The sequence below is a fragment of the Lactuca virosa genome, chromosome 6 (genome assembly GCF_052849685.1).
Source record: "Lactuca virosa cultivar CGN04683 chromosome 6, Lactuca_virosa_CGN04683_v6, whole genome shotgun sequence".
NCBI lineage: Eukaryota > Viridiplantae > Streptophyta > Magnoliopsida > Asterales > Asteraceae > Lactuca > Lactuca virosa.
The window spans coordinates 245,482,153-245,490,086 of record NC_136431.1 but is presented as its reverse complement, the minus strand read 5'-3'; positions in this window follow the sequence as shown (position 1 = coordinate 245,490,086).

The window sequence follows — 7,934 nt, the reverse complement described above, 5'->3', positions numbered from 1 at the left end:
ATCACATCACGAGATCAAACAACTGTGCTTGCTTGTAAACATTTTAAAACACCAAATTTAAAAGGATATTAGTTTAATTTAATGGATCATGATTGGTACATCTTTTAACTTTACTAACAAATATATATATATATATATATATATATATATATATATATATATATATATATATATATATATATATATATATATCAGTGTTGTAGAAATCGGCCTTGGCGGCCGATTAATCGGCGATTAATCGTTTGGTGGTCTTAACCCGATTACGATTAGGGTGCTTGGCGGAAATTGGTCAAAATCAAAGTCGGCATTGGCGGTCCTTGGCGGCCCTTGGCGGTCATAGGCGGGAATTTTTTAAAAAATTAAAAAAAAATAATTTTCAAATATTACACCAAAATTTTAAATTTTCTAAATTTTAAGCTTTCAAATTTTAAAATATTAAACTAAAATTTTCAAATTTTTAAAAATTTCAAATTTTAAATTTTCAAATACTTAGTTTTTTAGGGAATATTAATTTTTTCAATAATTTTATTAGTAATTAAGGGTCCCCGATTAATCTCCGCCTAGTCTGATTAATCGCTTATCGTCAGTTGACCGCCGAGCTACCACCGAGCGGTTTTTACAACCTTGATATATATATATATATATATATATATATATATATATATATATATATATATATATATATATATATATATATATATATATATATATATATATATTAAGAAAAAGGTCTGTAATATTCCAAGTGTATCATGCACTCTATGTCATTCCACGCTGCAAATGAAACCAAAATCATTGGTCTCCATCTACACAAAGTTTAAAAATAGAGTAAATCATTTTTTTAACAAAATGTTTATTGGTTTAATTAATTGGAATTTGTTTAGAACAACATAAAGGCAATGGGTTAAATCCGATGAATGTATATCAACAATGAATTATCATATTAGTAAAACAACCCATGTGTATATATTGTTTGGAATGTCAAGATTGTATTAAAAAACTAGCAAGAAACTAACAAAACATTACAAATACATAGAATTGGCTATAGGAGCAATAAAATGGTTTTATAGCCATCTGATTGATTCAGCTAAAATTACAATATTAAACCACTGTTAATCCAGAAGCATGAATATGAAATGATGTCGTCAAAAAACAACACATATATTATAAATATAAAATATTAGCAACATTGAGTTTTTAGTAGTTGTAGACCATTTTTATAAAACTTTAAATTCATATTTATAGACTAAGTTTATAATTTAATAAGTTGTTAAATACAAATAAAAGATTGTAGATCAAGTTACATATTGTAATTTTATTATTTAATTTTCAAAGAATGTTGCAATTGGATACTTAGAAAAAGACGTTGGTGATATGGTCAAGTACGCAAATACGCAATAGCAACCTAGTAAACATTTGTGTTTTCAATAATTTGTTGCTTGCTTTTTTGTAGTTTCTTATACAAAAAGAAAATAAAAATATTTTTGTAATATGGTTTAATAAAATATAATTTTTATGGGACTTTTAATAAATATATAATGATGAGTGTAAAATATACAACCGCTTACATACGTCATCCGTGTACAATTATAAATATGTTATATAATATGTATAAACCATTTCTGAATGTACACATGTTTAGAGAAAAAGATGAAATATCCTATGTGTAAAATGTGTTATCTTCAAGTCTGTTTTCACCGTTACATTCGAATTGGTCTTTACACATACTAAAAGGCATTTGAAAAATAAACCATCTTAATTGCACATTATGAAATGTCCGATGTGTAATGTGTTATCTTCAAGTCCAAAGAAATTCATAATAAGCTTAATGATGTTTTAAGAAAACTAGGTTAGCCCAAAGCCCCAAATGAGTCATTTACAAAGCCTTTACTCCAGCCCAATTCAATCATAACAACTAAAGACGGATCATAATTCATAACCGCTAGTTTTAATCCGTTTAAATCGTGAAAGTAGCCCAAATATATACACAATGATGTATTGTTACAATTTACAACTACTTTAATGAAGTATTACTTTTTACGTGATTTTGTTATTAACGTTATTTTTTGTGTAATAGATCATTAAACTGATATTAAACCTGTTAAATAGAGGATTGACCATAAAAACTACCGGTTTTTAAATGAGCCCGCTTTGTTGGCACGGTGACATGGTGACAAATAAGCCACGTGGAGAGAAATCTTTTCCTAAAACAAAAAACAATTAACCGGCCACCACCCATTTTGTTCTTAATCCCCTTTTCAAGCACCCATGGATCAAAAGAAAAACAAGTCACCATCTTTCACCTTTGCCGCCCAATCGTTGAAACCACTTCTAGCATTGAAATCTGGTTGTGTAACCGCTAGATTGCATCATGAGAATCGATTATGTAAGTGTTAGGGTTTCGAATCAGTTTAAGTTGTGAAACACACAATCAGAAGGCCTTAATATATCATTTCAAAATGAAGATGGTGGTTTGACACTTCTAGTGACATATCAGAGACAACATAGATGGAGAAGCAGTGATGGTGGTACGGTTCCAAAGACAGAGCAGATAGATGGTTTCAAAGACAAAGGGTCAGCGACAAAGATGGTTTCTAAGGAGAGAAGATTGGGGATGGTGGTGAAGATTCATCAAAAAAAAATCACATCATAGCCATATATCCTTTATGTGTCAATGTATCGGAATAGGACTTTATGCTTGAAGATTAATGATTGACAAAGCACCAACCATATCCACCTTTAGTAGAAACCCAATGATACCCAAGAAGGTATGTTCACAACTAATCTCCACTAACGGGTTCAAAACAACACTTTGAATTAACCCACTATCTGAAGGTGTGTTTTGGGTGTTTATCTTCTGTACCCCCTAAAATCAAACAAACCTATGAAATCAAAGTCTAATACCCACCACATGTTTTCAAAAATGCCTCAGTGAATCTCAATGTTTTTTATTTAGCGGAATAAACTTGATAAAACCATATGGAAGGAAGGTGATTGATTTGGTTTGAGAGGTGGATAGTGCTTTAGGTGTTCTATATTTTATTGATCAACAAGACTTGTTTTTAGGTTTGAAGTGGTGGTGAAATATGTATGGTTCTAGTGATAAAAAGATGCTGATGGTCGGCGGTAGACGATCATGTGGGTGGTGGTGCTGGACGAAGAAGATGGTTTAAATTAAAATAAAGAAAAAGTCACGTCAACGCCAGATGGGCATGCGTTGGTTACTCAAATGTGATGTGGCATGCCATTTAAATGTGGTAATCAAATGACCCTTCACTTGTTTTGTAATGGCTTAATTGACACGGGTTTTATAAATTTAATGACCTATTGCGGAAAAAGATAATATTAGTGACCAAATCGAGTAAAAGATAATACTTCATTGTGCAACAACGATATTTACCCTTACATAAACAAGTATACGTTAAACTTTAATAAAATCATACACCACAATCATATTTAAAATGTATTGTAAACTAACCGATCATACCATTTCATTCTCTAAAACAATAACATACTTTGTAACATAAATCTTAGAAGAAAACTTACAATTACTAACAACCATAATTATTGAAAACTATGGACAAACTATACACATACCCTTGGACCATGCCAAGAAAAACAACGCCACAACACTTGCCATGAATTTTTTTTACCGGAGTTCATAAACGGGGCACCCAATGCTCCAAAAAGAAACCAAACAATCATATACCAATAGATGAAGTGGATGTGAGATTTGAGGGAAGTTGTTCATAAACATAGTATAGTAATGGTGTTGATACACCACTAGAGATTAATAATGTCTTGCTCCCACTTTTTAGTTAACCCCTCAATCCTCCTAACCCTAGTGGGGCAACATAGTCTAGAGTTAGTTGCTGAGATATTAACATGGCCACCTGTTGTAACATCCCAAAATTAATAATAATTTTTTTTAAATCATCAAATTCACACAATATTTGTTCCAAAATCAGTCATAGTAAAATGTATCACAATCATCAGAGTAAAACAACAATCATCGGTGTGGAAAATCATCAGGGGATTTGTGCAGTCAAGTCGGGCCCTTCCCTTTGGAACTGGAAGTACATAAAAATATTTTAACCATAAAACCATAAGCAAAAAAGCTTAGTGAATTTCCTAAAATACCACATACCATACATATCAGTGGGGCCAACCCTACGTGAACGCTATGATCAAACTATAGTATTACATTCACTCCTAGATTACAGCCTAGCCATAACTTTTCTGCCATGATCCAACCACGGCCTTCCACGCAAGTCCCAAAGACAAACAAGTGCCCTGATCCAACTACAGTCTTCCATAAAGGTGTTGTGATCCAACCACAATATTTCATTCAGGTGGTGTGATCCAACCATAGTCTTTCATACATGTGTTGTGATCCAACCATATTCTTTCATGCAAGAGTCACAAAGACAATCTAGCAACATATATAGTATAGTGAGAACACTCACCTGTCTCACGAACTCATATAAACCACAACTCAATGTCACACAATAGGTGCCACACCACACATATCTAATCAAACAAGGTCCAACCTTAGTCTATACTCTAGAACTAGCAATTTGACCAAAATTCAACCCAAGTCAACAAGTTAACAGTCAGCATTACCATCAGCTCACACTCATGTTCTAACACCCTGTTTCGAATCGTTTCATAATTTGGGGCCGTGACCCGAATACCGGTTATCATAAGGCTTAGGTCCTTTAGGAAAGAGCCTTAGACCCCCCCTTGAGTGTACATAATGTAGGTTATGGTCTCCGTAAGTTTGGTGGTTTAAAGGCTAAGCCTTGTACGCAGGGCGTACAAGGAAGTATGCAGGACATACTAGGCAGAAGGATCGCGTGCATCTTATGGAGTACACTGGGCGTACTGGAAGTACGCGGGGCGTACTCCAGCCAGATGAAAACCCTAATTTTTAGGGTCTTTTCCCTATTTAAACATCATTATAGCACCTCTTGGACATTTTAGACCAACCTCCATCTCCCTATACCCTAAAAATGAAACCCTAAGTGAATTTGGTGAGATTTGAGCTTGAAAATGTATATTTTGGTGTTTGTGGTGAATAAGAAGAGGAAGAGGAACAATTGGAGGGATAGATTGGGCTTGTAGATCAAGCTTCATCATCATCATTTCAAGCCTTTTAAGGTATAAAGTTCTATTCATGATGGTTCATTATGCCAGATTTGGTTTTGGGGGCTTAGTTTATGCATTTTTGGGTCTTTTGAGTTAAAGATGAGCTTTTGATCTACTCCAAAAGCCATGGATGTTAGATCTTAGCTCCATTAAGGCCCCATGTTCATAAAAATGCAAACTTTGTGAAAGATATTGGTCCATGTAAGTGTTAAGAGCTTTATTAAGCTTCTTTTTTAGTATGGGGTCCCATTAAGTATGCATGGGTGTAAAGTTGCCAACTTTACGTATTAAGTCGCCTTTAGGGACCAGATCTGATAGTATAGCAAAAGGCCTTAACTGTTTAAGTGTTTAATGAGGTGGTTTGGTAGTCTGGGGAGTATGTTGGGTGTACCCAACTGGTACGATGCGCGTACTGACCCCGGACGGAGTACGTTAAACGTACGAGCTGAGTACGCCCCGCATGCTCAGCAGATGGACATTTGGGATTGTCATTCTCGGTTTGGGCCATAGTTTGGGCTTTTTATGGTTGGGCCTTGTTGGTCCTCTAGACTTTTGATTTGGGATTTTTACTAGTATATTGGACTTCCTTGGATTTAGGCCCATGATGGGTTTCGACCACAGTTTGGATGATTGGGTTGCCATTTAGGATTTGGGCATGTTGAGTAGTTGGGTTGGGCATTGGTTTTGGGCCAAGAAAGAAAAAGGGTAAAATGGTATTTTACCCTGCTTATGGGCTACGTAGCTTAGATTCTTCGTTGTGGGTCGAGATCCAATTATTAATTGGATATTATTTTGATGATGATAGCGCGAGGATTTTCCGGACCAGCAGACCTTGATTCGTTTGAGTCTTTCAGCAGCTAGAGGTGAGTTTCCTCTCTGAGTTTAGTGGGATGAAGGCACCAATGCTGTCCCATGGTTTGTTATGTTTAGGATGCTAGATGTCTTCGTGACTCTTGCATATGTTATGTGTTTATGTGTTTACCGGGCGGGGCTCGATGACCATTCTGTATGTTATTTATCTTTGTGATTATTGCATGTGTTATGTGTTTATCTGTTTATATGTTTATATGTATACCGGGTGGGGCCCGGTGACTAACAGATTTGTATACTGAGCGGGGCTCGATGTCGGACGGGGCCCGATGACGGACGGGGTTGATATACTTTGTTTCGCAATGGTTTTTTTATGTTACTCTGATGTTTTGTGACGTAGTTGATATACTTTGTTTCGCAATGGTTTTTTTATGACGATGTTTTGGATAATAGTTTTATTAATTTAAAAATGAGAAATTTTGGTCTTAACTTTTGGGACGTTACAAGTTGGTACCAAAGCCTTAGTTTGATGGATTCAGACATACTCTCGGGTGTGTTTGAACTCAAACTAAGGGTTTGGTAAAAAATTTCCAAAATAAATGTTTTATAAAAAGGTTTTCTAATAAAAGAAAAGGGTGTGGTGCATGGAATCGACCGAGCTCAAGTAAGTTTTCCCAAAATACCATACATGTTTATGAGATGCTTTGATTTATGAATCTATGAATCACATGCTAGTTAGGGCTAAGGATCTGCTCAGGATTTGCATGATAGAATGCTAGGCTAGATGCCTTTATACGCCTACTGTGTGAGCTTGTATACTTGCATGCTAGTACCGATCATTTAGTGATAGGATGACCTGTTTAGGTTATGCTTGTTCCGACAACTCAATGCTCGAATGTTGCTTGCTTTGTGATTTTAGGAGTCCCCATTAACTTCAACTAAATAGTAAGAGAATATGCTAAGTTACATATTATTGAAACTAAATAATTTGAGAATGTTAGGTTTTAACTCTATTGCGCAGCTCTTGTCTGAGTCCAACCGTTGTAGTGTGAGACCTTTCATTCGAAGAATTATCTGGTGTCGGTGATATGTAATTGTATTCGTGAGCTAGTTAGAAGGTGTTAAGGGGGAGTCCCTTCTGCAGCTGATGGTGGGGAGTGGTGTGGTGGTTGCCCTAGGTAAACCTAGGAAGATATTTGGTGATGGGAGCATTGTCTTCTTGAGGGTTGTATGTATAGTTAAGGGAGTAACTTTAAAGGTTGGGGATAATTCTTGAGTAAATTATGGATAGGTGTGTAAGGTAGTATTGGGCCCGTACTAATAAAAGCACAGGATCATACTCAACTCGAGGAGAGTCAGAAGAAAATTTAGAGGCCTGTAGAGAGGTAATGCACACAACTTTTAAGGAGGGGGCTATAGTGTGATGGATTGATGATAACATTTTTGGTTATGTGATGACAATTTGGTCTTATTGTATAGGATGTCAATGTCTGGACGGGGAGCGGAGTCTTTTGTGATGGGTACGGACGACGCCACATTTTGTGTATTGCCACAAAGGTTTCACAGATTTTACTGGAGGAGTTGTCCGGTATCATTGGTCGGATCACTAACACGTTGATTGTTAAATTCGAGGAGCGGACCTCAATCTTGCATGCTGCTAGAGGAATTATTGAGGTTACTAGAGAAGGAAATATTGATGTGGAGGCACGACCAGGAAAGAGAAGGCGGGCACACGATTCATAACAATTGGAGGAAGGTGAAGAGTCTGATGCAGCTGACCAGGGTACTGGAAGTTAGGAGAGCTATGACATATTTGGAAAGTGTGGGGGAACTCACGGGTTTTCTTGTCACAAGTTCAGGTGTTTCAAATGTGGAGAAAGAGGGCATGTGCACCGAGATTACAAGAAGGATCAGATATGTTTTCATTGCTGCTAGTCGGGTCATTTCAAGTCAAGATGTCCTGCATTGATAACGGA